At 29.6% G+C, this 15,339-nt stretch overlaps 1 protein-coding gene across 1 annotated transcript in view; it reads right to left on the reverse strand.

Annotated features, from left to right (window-relative positions):
- LOC130670539 (atos homolog protein A) overlaps positions 1-15,339 on the reverse strand; it is a 125,224-nt gene that overhangs the window by 1,271 nt on the left and 108,614 nt on the right. The gene's annotated exons all lie outside the window — the stretch shown is intronic.

Consider the following 15,339-nt stretch of genomic DNA (forward strand, 5'->3'; position numbering starts at 1 on the left):
AAAAAAATTATTTTTCAACTAGCCTTATTTTTCATAACATCATGCTAAAAATTTTTAAGAGTGCTCAGAGAACTTTCAAATTTAAAAAAAAAAAAAAATTTGAATGGCAATCATCGAAAAAATTTGATTTTTTTTCGAAAAATCAAGATAAAGAAAGGCCGTTCGGCACTCGAAATGAAAGTAGATTTCTCACTTCAATTAAACCGTTAATGATAGATGTACCCATTACAACGTTATTTAGAAAAAAATAACACAGAAAACTGCATTTTTCATTCATTAGAAAATTTAAAATTGTCACCATTTCTAGAATGCTTAACCGATTCTTATAAATTTTTGAACCTGATCAAGATAATTACCTAAAGAATAAGTATTTACAATTTAATAATCACCCATGAAAATTTTCAAAGATATAAACAATGGCATTATCACCATAACACATGAGTCAATTATGTGACTTTGAACCCTTATTAAAAGTGGAACAATTATCGTAAAACAACAAAAAAGGCCATTCGGCAGCTGAAATGGAAGTAGATTTCTCATTGTTTAATTTTTTTCACTGTTCAAATAAAAGTTAATAATGAAATAAAATTTTTTTTTACATTTTCTTAAAAATTCTCGAGATGATAAAACAGAAAAAATCAAAAAATTACAAGTATAATGCCAAAAATTGAAGCTAACTAAATGAGCTTCAGAAGAATTTTTGATGATAATGCACTATATGTTTTGATTTGACGTTATTTAAAGATACGTATGCGTACACAGAAAAAAAGGAAATCTTGAACCAAGAAATAAAATGTCTTCGAAATTTTTTTCTTGAACCAAGCGAAATTTCTTACTTTATTGAAGTAAAAAAATTATTTGGATCAAGAAATTATTTCCTTCGCGGAAGACATAACTTTCTTAGTCTGACACATAAATTCTTTAAACCAAGAAAAAATTTTCTTGGTCCCAAAATTTTTTTTTTTGGTTCGAGAAGATTTTTTTTTTAATTCAACAAATTTTTCTTTTGGCTGAAAATTGTTACGTTTTTAAGTCAAGATAAAATATCTTGAGCTGAAACGAAAATGTTTTTGAACCATGAAAAATAATGTTTTAAACCAAGAACAAACTTTCTTGGCCCAAGAAAGTTTGTTCTTGGTTTAAAGCATTATTTTTCTCGGGCCAAGAAAGTTTTTTCTTAACTCGAGAAATTTTTTTCTCGTCGAAAGACTGTTACCTAATTGAGTCAAGAAACATTGTCTTGAGCTAAAAAAAGAAAGTTTTTGTACTAAGAAAAAAAATTTTTTAAACCAAGAAAAAAATTTCTTGGGCCAAGAAATGTTTTTTTTTGTCGCAAACAAAAAAAAATTTTTCAGCCAAGAAATTAATTTTTTTAATCAAGCAAATAAATTTATCGAGATAAAAAATTTTATTTTTTTTTTCATTTTTTTATTGAACAATTTTTTTTTTTTTTGTTTAAATATTACAAACAATGCTGTGAAGCAAATTAATACTGCATCAGAAGCATTTATAAGGGATAGGCCAGTTTCGCAATAAGTTAAAAATTTAAAACAAATTGAGAAAAAACAATTATCGCTTAACTCAGGAATCAAACCCAGATCGATTCGGCGCCACGCGAGAGCTTTACCAATTAAGCCATCCCAGCCTTTGTCAGAGAACGTTTACTTTGCCCACATATACTGAGCCATACTGGCTTATGGTCAGTCACATTTTTAGATCCTAAACACAGAATTAATATTACAAATGTTATGCCAATAATTTAGAAAAATGTTAGTTTTGACATTTTACCAAAATTCTGAACGGATCGTATGAATCGTTCATAAATGAATTTCGACATAAAAATCAAAAAGTTTTAAAAACAAAAAAACAAATGTAATTACAAAAAAAATTGAGATATTATTCAATATTATTTAATTAATTTATTATAATATAATTTAGTTATTTAATTTTTAATTTATTTAAAATAAAAAGGTGGACTCAAAATCCATTTGCTACGCTAGTGTGAGAAAGAGAGAGTGGGGAGTATTCATTCCTTAAGATGCGGAGGAGGGAGCATCTATGAGTGAGAATCCAAGAGAAAACTTTCTTGGCTTGAGACTCTAGTAATCTTGGTTTGAGATTATTTGTGTGATTGGTAAGAGAAATTACACTTCACTCAAACCAAGAGTTTAAATTTTTTAAACCAACTTCCTTTATTTTTAGTTCGAGTTCGTACCGTTTATTGTTTCAAAACATCATAGTTCTTTAATTAAGTGTATAATTTTCTTGAACTAAATAATTTTATTTCCTGGTATAAGTAAGTAACATACTTAGGTTAAGAAAAATGTTTATTATAATAAGAAATGCAAGTTTTTTAAATAAGTAATTCTATTATTGGAAAGAGTATGAAATATGTATTGTCTTAAGAATTTTTTTTCTTAATTTAAAATTTAAAATTCAAGAAATTATTCACTTCGTTCAAGAAATTTCCGGTTTTCATTCCACTCGCTGAAAAATTTCTTGGTTGAAGGAAAATTTTCTTGAGTCAAGATTTTTTTTTTTCTGTGTATATTCGAACTATCGGACCAATTGTATTCCGGACCCTATTCGAAAAATTATGATAGATTATGGTTTTAATGCTCGAGAATTCTACCATAAGGACAAAGGCGATTGTAACAGGGTAAAATAGATCCCAATAACTATTTAATTATTTCTAAAATTGGATTTGTCCACGGTCGATAACGGGCCCTAATTATAATTCGGTTTATTAAATTTAGTGATTCGACATGTCACCGGGTGTCGCTAATCAGTGAGACCCGAACATCCGTCCCTCTCTTTGACTAATTAATTTAGTAGGGATGAGTTATCCGAGGGTAAATCAAAGAGACCCGAATCGAAGAGTTATAAGGGAGTGAAATGCAAAAAATCGAGAGAGTCAGTCGGACGACCGAAGGCGATGGACGCCAAGTGAAGACAAGAGTTAGTGAACGACTAAAGTGATCAGACACATTGTAATACAAGGTTATCTAGTACATTGCGAATTAAATAATAAAAAGTGTGACGGAAGCAAAAATACGAGGACAAAGTAAGCCAGACAACGGAAACCTGAAAACTCAACTAACATCGAGAGATTGATAGCAGCCCGGAGCAGATCACCACTAAAAGTTCCAAGGACTGCTGAAATTATAATTGGAGGTAAATCATAATTAATTCAGGCCTCTGATTAATTTTATTAATCTGGCAAATTAATTATAATATATTACTTAATGTCTTTCCGTTGATCTCGCGTAAAGAAACGGATAGTTCAGGCTCTCCAGCCGTTCAATCTCGTCTTCTCGAAAGTTCTATCGCGTCTCGTTTGGTCGCCATTAAGTGTTCAAAACTCTGTAGTATTTATTCAAGGCTCTAAAGCCAGAATAAAATAAAGTTGTCGCGTAAATAATCCGGTCCTTAAAACTATTAATTTATTAATTTATTCCAGGCTCTCCAGCCGTTATAAATTAATTTATTAATTGATCTTAAGATTAATACAGGCTGGAATTTATTCCGTCGGCCGCATTAATTCTAAGATTCATTAATTCAATCGATTTACTCTATCAACGTCAATAAAATCGGGAACCGTGTGACGCCAATTCACCGGCCTAAAATTCTAGTCAACCCGAAATCAAATTCTAGTCATTACGTGATTATTAAATTAATTTTAAGTTAATTAAAATATCTAAAAACTAAATAAAAGATACTAGAGTTTGGGTAAATTAAATTGTGAGTAAAATTGAGAAAACGGATTATATTGAAAGTGAAATAAATTTAATTGTGAAAATTGTCAGTGAAACATTTAGGAATTGAAAGTAATAAATGAATAAGAATTGTAGCAAATTAATTAGAAAAATTTAATCAGTCAAAATAATTAGTGAAAAATTTATAAGTGGTAAAATTAATTAACTTATAAATTACATTAAATAAAAATTAATTAATTGATTGGAAATACAGTGAATTATGGTATGAGAAACTTTATATTGAGTATTGGAAATTATGAATTGTAAAAATTTAAGTGGGAAAAGTTACTAAGTATTGTTAAAATTAGAGTCAATTAATTTGTAGAGTCAAGTTAGAGTAAAGAAACTGTGTCTGTGATGTAAGTCCGGTGGACAAAGATTAAGTTAGGTTTAGGATATGTCCGGTGGACACTAGGAAATAAGAATATGCGGGTTAACGTCCTGTGGACGGTTTTTTAAAGTAGAATTAAGGAAAATAAGGTTTAACGTCCGGTGGACGGTTTTTTAATCAAGGTTTATTAAGGTTAAAGGTTTAACGTCCGGTGGACAGTTTTTTAAAGAGAGAGTGTGTGTGTGTTACGTCTGGGAGACGCTTAAATTACATGTGTGTGTGGGAGTGTGGAAACGTCCAGGGGACGCGTTTAGTTTGTCATAAGTTTAGTTTGTCATAAGCATAGTTTGTCATAAGATTATTAATTGTCATTAAGGGAAAATAAATAATAAACAAGGTGCTTAATTAATAAGAAATTGGAATTAAAGCATTTAATAAATTTATTTCAGCCTGTTCATCATTCCTCTCCTCTCTCACAAAACTAAAAATTTACGAACGACCCTGAGCATATAAAATAAATACAATTAACATCCGGTTCTGGAAGGCCGAGTCCATCTTCCAGTGGCGCCCTAATATTCGATCATAATACTTAGGTGCGACCAGACTTGGCAAGCTAATCACTCTGTCATACGATAATTTGCTTTCAATAAAATATTCTAAGATTCTAAATTGATTGTGATACCCTTAGAGGAAACGGTGATTGGTCCAAGCTTGGTAAACGACTGGCGCAACTCTACATAACTTTGGGACAAGAGTTAAATCGAAGCTTGGCCCAAGCCAGTCCTAGTCTCGAAATGATAACCTCCTCCCAAGCTTGGCTGCCAGACTTGTGCCACGACTGTTGCTAAATAAGCACCTATGCTTATTAAAAATAAATTGAAAAAAAAAAAAAAAAAATATTAGTAGACATGTGCGGGATGGTAACATATGGAAATAAATTTGTATACAGAGAAATCAGGTGGATCGATGAAACTAATTTTTTTTTTGCATTTTCTGGGTCTCGAACCTGGTCCTTCATGACTGCTAGGCAAGCGTCTTATCCACTAGGCTGTTACGCTGTTCACAGAAGTCAGGAGTTTTTAGGTACCATTTGTTATTTAGACTGGTAAAGTAAGGCTTGTCACTTGTATGATGGCTGAACCTTGTCCCAAGACTGGCAAGCCAAGGCTTGTCACTTGAGCATTGGATGAACCTTGTCCCAAGACTGGCAAACCAAGGCTTGTCACTTGAGTATTGGCTGAACATTGGCCCAAGACTGGCAAACCAAGGCTTGTCACTTGAGCATTGGCTGAATCTTGTCCCAAGACTGGCAAACAAAGACTCGTCACTTGAACGTTGGTCGGATCTCGGACCAACCTTGGGAGGCCGAGCCTCGGTAGCCCAGTAATGTGCCAAGACTGGCCCCGTTGTCAATATTTTTTTTCCTACAAGGGTACATCAAAGTGTCATACTTGAAATTAGTACTAATATTTGAAATAAAAAGCCTATTAGAATATCAAACGACGAGTAGATATAGAGAATATTATCATCATAACTAATGTTAATCTTGTTATTGATATATCATATCATTTATACACTGTCGACAAAACAAAATTGTATATACCCACTGAATTGAGATGTTTGGATTTTATAAGTGTAACACTGCGATAATATGAATTTAAGTAGCTCCATGAATGTACTAAGAAGTAGGATAACTGATGCAATAGCAAAATTTCATTGAATGAATGGTAAAATAAGTAATTCCTGTGGTCTAGGCATATATATAGGCATGAAAATTAAAGCTTATTCGAAGAGCTTTCAGATGAATTTGATATAAAGTCGATAAGTTATCACATTCAAAAGATATTCAAGGAAGAATAAGTAAACATATGAATTTTGGACATTTTGAAAATTTAGAAATGCTATAACTTCTAAACTAATCGACCGATTGAGCTCATTTTCAAACTCGAACAAGGTAGTCACCCACAACATACGTATACTAAGTTTCAAGGTGATCGGTTTGAAATTGTGGCTATAATCAAAGTGAAAACCTGCATAAAATTAGTTTTTATAATATTTTGAAAATGTTCAAAACCATTTATCTGCTAGAAAAAATGGTCAAATCAATGAGCTGTACAGTCAAAATTGTAGGCAATCGAACGAGCTTTCACATAGAACAAACGAAAATAAGCTATCTCTTTCCGTTTAGAAGTTACATCCAGTTAAAGCGGTAAAAATTTTTTTTTTTTTAATTTTATAAAATTTGAATTAACCACAACTTCTAAACTTATTGGCCGAATTGGCTCATCTTCAAACTCATCCAAGGTAATCGTCTATAGAATAAGTATACTCAGTTTCATTAAGATCGGTGTAGAATTGCGGACGCTATCGTTGGAGAACGGCACGTTATATTGTATATATATATATATATATATATATATATATATATGTATATATATATATATGTATATATATGTATATATATATATATATATATGGGTCATTCCACCAAATAAAATTATTTTTACGGGGCGACCCTCGTCGATTTGGTTCAAACTTTGTGGAGTCGTTCTATATATTAAAAAAAAAATTCTCTGAAAATTTGAGCCTTTTATATGCAGCTGTTTCAAAGTTATGATTTTTTGGATTTTTTAAAAATTTTTGTTTTCAACTTTTTCATTAATTTTTTTGAAGGAAAAATTTTTTTTTAAAAAATGAGTACATAACAGTTTTTCGTAGGAAAAATTCTCAGCTTTCCAATAAGAATATCCATTTTTTATTTTATGTTACAGAATACCTTTTAAAATTCGATCAAAGACGAAAAAACGATTTTTATGACTGTGCGGCGCTTGATACATCTAATTTGATATTTTTTTCTGAAAGCTGAGATTTTTTCCCACAAAATATGTAATTTTCACGATGTGCATATTTTTTGTTTGAACAAAATTAAATAAAATATAAACTCTCTATGATTAAAAAACGTTAATTCTTATTTGTTTTGAGGATGTTGATACATTTTTAACACATATATATCTTAAGCTATCAAGAATAGGTGAGATAGTGCACTGCTTGATTTTCTTTCACCGTTTTTGACTCCAACACGGGAAAAAATGCTGGAGTAGAATTTACCACACCAAACTAGTAAAAATTTTACTACACTTTGTGGTCGCCGCAATGACAACTGTAGTAACATAAGCCACAGTGTGCGTGATATTTTACTACTATAGGAGTTCTGCTTACTACTGTAATGTGGTAAAACTTTGTAGTTTCCACAACTACTCAATGTAGTATAAAATACTTATTTTGTGGTTTTGGGAACCGCACAATTTTATATGAATTGGTACCTGTTACTATTTTTGGAGTATACAATACCAGATTACTTGTAAAATCTACTCCAATGTGTGGTAAAATGATCGAAAGAAGAAAATAACAGCGCCACCTACAACTTTTTTACTCTATTCTGTGGGTATCCTCAACTAGTGTCAGTGTATTTAATATTATAAATAATATTATAAAACATTATAACTAATAATAAAAATCGAGGCGTGCAATTATAATATATATAATTTAAAATAAATATATATATAAAAAATATAATACAAAAAAATCGGTCTGTCAGTTGACCCTGCGGGCCAGCCCCAAAACTTCCCGCTGTTTTCGAGCTCAAGAACCTCGAAAACATTATTGTGAATACATTTTCAAGTGCTTCGAGCTCGAAAATACGTTTGTATGCTGTTGTTTTCGAAAAAAAACGTTCTTCACCATTTTTTCTCTAACGATATCTCTCAAAAGAATAAACCGATTGAGACGGTTGAGGTGGCAATCGACGCGTTTTATCAAGTTCTAAAGCTGATCAAATTTTGAATTCGATTTATTGAGTCGTTTTTGAGATATTTCAGAAAAAATAAAAAAATTTTTTTTTTTTAATTCTTTCGACAACGGTTTCTCTTGAACGAATGAACCGACTTTGATGGTTGAGGTGGAATTCGACGCGGCTTATAAAGCTCTAGAGCCCAGTCCATTTTGGAATCAATCCATCAAGCACATTAAAAGTTATTCAAAAAAAACATTTTTGAAAAAATTTTATTTTTGGAATATCTCTGAACGAGCCCTACCGATCAAGCTCAATTTTCTCTCGGCTTCAAGATATTGACAATCCGCGTCGAATGACACCTTAAAATTCAAAATCGGTTCATCCGTTCAAAAGATACAGGTATTTACATACGTACGTACATACACTCGGACATCATCGTGAAATTAGTCAGAATAGCTTCCTAGGACCTCAACACGTCGACATCTGATGAAAATTCGATTTTCGTAAACCGGACCGAAACCAATAACTTCCCGAATTTTTGAAAATTTACAATTTTCTTAGCGGGAAGTTAAAAATTTGTTTTGTATTACCTGTCATTCTTTCTTTTGCTTACCTCACCTACAACTTCTTCTATTAGATTTTATTTCTATGCTCTTATCAGTGAATCGTGATTTTAATGCAATTTTTTAAATCATTGCCTATTGAGTATTTGTTATTTATTAGAATTATAACTTTTAAAACGATGTTTTTTATATTTTCTATTAATAAAAATTAATACTTAATTATTCTAAGTTTATGCTTATACGAGAATTTATAGATTACAAATATATTTTTAAAATTATCCTCATCAGGTATTGATAAAAAGTATGCTTTTGAAATTTGAGTCCTTATTATTTTAAGTTATTCATTAATAAATTCATTTTTATATCATTTTAATTTGATATACTGTAAGTCCGAAGAATCTAAGATTAATTTTTATATTTTTATAACGTTTTCAATATCATAAAAACTAATGATCGTTAACTTACAGATATTTAATTAATACATTACGAATAAAATATATTCTACTATGTTGTGGAGTAAAATGAACCACAGTGGTTCTTTAATGCTAGTTCTTATTACTACTTACTGTAGTAAATGGTACTTCAGGTTGTGTACCACAGTGTACTAGTAACTGTTACTAAACGTGTAGTTATCCGATATATTACTAGTCAGTGTAGTAAATGGAACTCCATTTGTAGTAAATTTAACTACACATTTTTTTCCGTGAAGTATCGTACGTCTAAAACCTTAATTTTCTATAAAAAGTCATCATTCCCTGATTAAACGAAACGATTCGAAACGATTTGTAATGTTAAATGCCCATAAAAAGGGTGATTCAAAAGTATTCAAAAGCATTAAAAAGTATTTAAAATTTTTTTTCCAATCGTTTTAAGTCGTTTCTTTTAATAAGGGTTGGTTATAACAGTAAAATCAACGCTGGTAGAATTTTGAATATCCGAATGTATAAATTTTGTGGTGTGAGGATATGTTTTCAGGTATGTATCTGCAGTAAAGCTCTAAAAACAAAAATTTTAAAACTATTTTTCATGATACCGGCATCAATGGTTCAAGTCTAGGAATCAGTAATTTGAACTTTGATTCTTGAGTTTTGTTCAATAGTGATTTCAAACTATTGATGTCATCTGCGTTAATGACAGTTCTGACTTTGTAATCAAGTTTTATAAAAATTTGTGTACATAATAAATAGTATTTATGGTTTCTGTTTAGTTATAAATTGCAAATCATAAGTTAGGCGTACACTAATGGTTGATCACACCATTGGTCTTAATATAACTTGATTCTAACTGGCTGCTGACACTGATAATAATTTTCAATGCAGGTAATCATGAAAAAAATAGTGTGTAACACTAGATGAAACACGACTTCAGATTGCAATTACTGTCAGCTTTTGCCTACGGCTCGGGCAGCCTACTTTACTTTCGTCTGACATCGTTTTGTTTCATCCCTTGCCACACAATGAACTATTACAGTTTGTTAAAACTATCAAATTAATGACTTGCATTTAAATAATTATTGATTTTGTTCAAACAAAAAATATGCACATCGTGAAAATTACATATTTTGTGGGAAAAAATCTCAGCTTTCAGAAAAAAAATATCAAATTAGATGTATCAAGCGCCGCACAGTCATAAAAATCGTTTTTTCGTCTTTAATCGAATTTTAAAAGGTATTCTGTAACATAAAATAAAAAATGGATATTCTTATTGGAAAGCTGAGAATTTTTCCTACGAAAAACTGTTATGTGCTCATTTTTTAAAAAAAAATTTTTCCTTCAAAAAAATTAATGAAAAAGTTGAAAACAAAAATTTTTAAAAAATCCAAAAAATCATAACTTTGAAACAGCTGCATATGAAAGGCTCAAATTTTCAGAGAATTTTTTTTTTAATATATAGAACGACTCCACAAAGTTTGAACCAAATCGACGAGGGTCGCCCCGTAAAAATAATTTTATTTGGTGGAATGACCCATATATATATATATGTATATGTATATACACTGTAAAAAAAGATTCCTGACGTCAAACCAGATTCGTTTGGCTCAAGTACTCCGTGCGTTTGGATACAGCCAAGCGCGTCAAGCGATTGAGTCTACCGCCCTCTACGTTTGACAGTATATTTTGCTTCAACTGAGAGTTTCTTGAGGGAAGGTACCAAGTCGTTTGAACTAACTCTATAGTATTTGATATAACTCAATAACTTTTTTCATTTAAAAAAAAATAGAAATTAGTTCAAGTCATTGAAACTGTTGATACAATAATGATTTTTGTTTTATATAAAATAATTAAAAATTTCACTCAAAGTAAATTGTTAGGTGATTGAAGGTATGAATTTTCAGTTAAGTCAAAATTTTATTAAAGCAAATGAATTTTAGTGTTGAAAGTAATATTTTTGTAGGTCCGTTGAAACTGTCCTTGCAATTGATTCAATAAAAATCGAATTGTTTCAAGTTGCTGTATTGCATTGATCCAAAAAAACAGTAATCTGCATCAAGTGAATATTGCCTTTAATTATTTCATCGATAATTAATTTAAAAAAAAATTTTTTTTCTTACGTATTTTTTTATTTTTGATTTTATTATTATTATTACTATTAGTATTATTATTATTTTTTTTAATAAGTATTGGGACAATTACGTTATATTATTATTATTATTATTATTATATTATATACATTACACTTTACAATTAATTTCGACATACTCAGTTTTTAGTGAATATTTAAATAACCGCAGAATTGGTATCCGGAGGAATCGAACCCAGCACCTTACGCGCGAGAGTCAGGCGCTTTACCGCTACGCTACGGGACCAGTAGGAAAGTTTGAGTTTAGTTGTGCTTCTAGTACTTTGTTCTCATATTGAATGGATATATACAGTCAATTGCTTATACATTGATCTAAACGTGATAAATATGTGACTCTTTTTATAAATAAATTTTTTTATTTAACCGATAATATAAAGACTTTCATTCAAATATAGTTCGATATTTTGTAACGAATACATTTATATTCTTGTCGAATATTTTACAGTTTTAATGTGAGTGCGTCAAATTATTCCTACAACCTCGTTGGATTCTCTCTCCAAGAAACTCGTCGGTTGACACGACACGTTCGGTATTATAGGAAACTACTTTTGTTTCATTGAAACAAGTGAAGTTGTCAAACTAAACGTTTCAAGAGTTTCAGTTAAATTTCTAAAACTTGAAGAGTTTGCGTTAACAAGTTTTTATTTTTAAATCAAGTACATCCAAAATTTAATTGAAATATATTTTACTTTTCAATCAAATGTTACTTTAATTACGGTCAAACTTAAAAACTTTTAACATAAACGCTTAAGCAATTTCTCATAATCGAGTAGAGATTTTCATTCAATAAAAATGATTTTCTTGAGACAAACTAGTTTTCGTTGGTTCAAACGAATTTGGTTTCACTGAAGATGAAATTTGTCAAACTCTTAGGGAGTTTGATGTCAGTACCTTATTTTTTACAGTGTATATATTAGGGTGTCCCAAAATGAAAAAATATTTTTTTTTTAACGTCTTATGGGCTCAAAAGTTACTTCATATTATAAAAAGAATCCTCACAAAATTTCAGCCAGATATCTTTAAAATTGAGCTATCACAAAGGGGGGTCCCCTTTTCCATTTAAAACACACGCGAAAATTTTTCATTTTAGTTTTTCGTTATAAAGACTAAGAAAAAAATTTTTTTTTCCAGTTTTGCCTAGTATGATTTTGTAGGAATTTAAATTCTCTACAAAAAAGTGCTGATGCACTATGTATGTCAAACGAACTGGGAAAAAGTTACGGGGCTTCGAAAATCAACAAAAATTTAGTTTAATCAATGTTCAATTTTTTTTTATTATTTTTCATTTTTATTGCATCAAAAGATTTTTTTTTAAATTTTAACAACCACGCTATTGTAGGAAATTTAATTTCCTTAAAAAAGTATCTGATATCATATATACGTCAAATGAATGAGAAAAAAGTTACAGGGCTTTAAATGTCAATGAAAAGTGAAGTTTAAAACATATTAATTCTTTGAACTAAAATGTGAACGGAAAGTGAACTTAATTTTTCGTTGACATTTAAAGCCCTGTAACTTTTTTCTCATTCATTTGACGTATATATGATATCAGATACTTTTTTAAGGAAATTAAATTTCCTACAATAGCGTGGTTGTTAAAATTTAAAAAAAAATCTTTTGATGCAATAAAAATGAAAAATAATAAAAAAAAATTGAACATTGATTAAACTAAATTTTTGTTGATTTTCGAAGCCCCGTAACTTTTTCCCAGTTCGTTTGACATACATAGTGCATCAGCACTTTTTTGTAGAGAATTTAAATTCCTACAAAATCATACTAGGCAAAACTGGAAAAAAAAATTTTTTTCTTAGTCTTTATAACGAAAAACTAAAATGAAAAATTTTCGCGTGTGTTTTAAATGGAAAAGGGGACCCCCCTTTGTGATAGCTCAATTTTAAAGATATCTGGCTGAAATTTTGTGAGGATTCTTTTTATAATATGAAGTAACTTTTGAGCCCATAAGACGTTAAAAAAAATATATTTTTTCATTTTGGGACACCCTAATATATATATAAACTTTTGAACCAATGGTATTTTTGGAACCTACTCGATGAATTATGATAGATTATGGAAAAATTCTTTGGAAATTGCTAGGAATCCAAAAAAAATTACTTTTAATCATAAAACAATGAGTGTAGAAGAAATTTTCTATTAATTCCCAGCGTTTGTCCGAAAATGGACCAAATGAAAACTTTTTTTTGTTTTTTCATTTTCTTCGTTTTTGAAGGCTATTTTTAGAAAAAAAATACAAAAAAATTTTTCAGAACGTCCTTCTATTTTTAAACTTGATTATTCGAAAAAAAATCAAATTTTTTCGATGATTACCATTTAAATTTTTTGTTTTTATTTTTTTTTCCAAATGTGACGAGTCTAAAAAATTATTAAGTTTTAATTTTAATTTTAATTTTTAATTTTAATTTTAATTTGTAATTTTTAATTTTAAATAAAAATTAATTCACACACATATATGGGGCATTCCATGCCAAATCGTCCTACTGATGACTTTTGCATCTTCGATTTCGCTGAAATTGGGGCACTTTTTTGTACCCCTAGAAAAAGCTTTTCATGAATTTTTTCAAATTTTTTCATCCAGCCAATCGGAACCCAGACAGCATTCAAGTCAGAATGACTGCTTTACGACGTATTTTTGAAGGAGTCTTCAAGAAGTCTTATAATGACTTCTTAAAGGTGTCATTTTTAAGAACTCTTAATTAAGAGTTCTTGGAGACTCCATAAATAAGACGTCAGTTTTGTGACGTCTTAATGTATTCTTTTATTAACTTTTTTGAAGTCAAAATGAAGTCAAAATTAGGAACTCCTTAAGACGTCATGGTAAGTTCATTCTGAAGTCTTATTTGCGGAGTCACACGGAGAAAAAAATCTGGTAATATTCGTTAATTTTCAAATCAAAATTACTATTTCGCCGAGGCAAACTTGAAACGGTCCAATAATGTGGAAATTTTCCTTTTAAATGAGTAAAAATTATAATCGCTTAATCCTATGAATTACTAAATTACAAGTAAAATTCCTTTCAGTTTTAGAGTACAAAACTAGAGCATTCAATAAAATTTACCATTTGATTTAGTAAAAAATCTATCTTAGAATAAAACTTTCACTGAGACTGCTATTGAATTTTTACTAATGCAGATAGTAAAAATTGTCTCCTTGTGTGTAATAATAAATTTTTTTTTCAATATATATATATATATACTGTCGGAATTTATCTGTTTATATATTTATGTATATATCTCTATACCAATTTAAAATCCACCATCTTTTTTTTTTCACCACTGTGGGATTCGAACCTACGCCTTGCGAATATTCCAGTTTAAGTGCAAGCATGGTAACCACTCGGCTACAGGTACCCTTCCAATATCTCAAAGTATATGCCAAATATAAATAAAATACAATGACCTCTATATTATATCTTACGCATTAAAAGTCACAATGGCAAATAGTAATTTTTACCCGCTAAGTAGCAATTCACGTTATCGATGTTTTAAAAACTGCAATACCTTAACAAAATTTATTTGATATTATAATTTTTAGAATACCTGAGTTCTTTTTACAATGTTTTCAGTAATAGTTTTAAAATGTTATAAAATAAAATTAATAATCTTACAAATTGTAATAATCGGGATATAAATGAATAATTTTTGCAAAATTCATGTAAACATAACTTGAGTCATGAGTGACTTTTCTGTTGTTTCTAAATGCAAATCACTATCTACTCTATACTAATATTTTTTATTTTATCTACTGAATTTTATGGAATAGATAAAAAGAAATATAAGTTTTAAAGTAATTTATTCTTAATGAATTGTAATATTCAATTTATACTCTTACAAATGTTTTTAACGAAGAATTGTAATATTATCAAAGAGATTTTTGAATATTGTTATTTCCAGAACGATCGTTGTAAAATAGTTATGGATTATTACCATTCTTTATTCAATTTTTGCTAATCTGTATTATAACTTTTACAAATCGTAAAATTTACAATACTGATTGTAAGAATCAACAAAAAAATGTAATTTTCCATTGATAATAGTAATTTTTGGTTTGGGATTGTAAATTTCTCTTAGGAAAGTAATTTTTATTTGACGACTATAATTATTAGCTAATTTTGAGCTGCGCTTTTTTCCGTGCAGAAAAAAGAACTCTTTGAGAACTCTTTTTAAAGACGTCTTACTGAGTTCGCTAGGTGGCGCATTCGACATCTTGAGAACTTCTTAAAGACTTCTTTAACATGTTTTTAAGACGTCCAAATCATAAATAGGAACACATTCAGAACTCATCAAGAAGTCATTTTGCTAT

Source organism: Microplitis mediator, chromosome 6, assembly GCF_029852145.1.
Source record: "Microplitis mediator isolate UGA2020A chromosome 6, iyMicMedi2.1, whole genome shotgun sequence".
In the NCBI taxonomy this organism is placed as follows: Eukaryota; Metazoa; Arthropoda; class Insecta; order Hymenoptera; family Braconidae; genus Microplitis; species Microplitis mediator.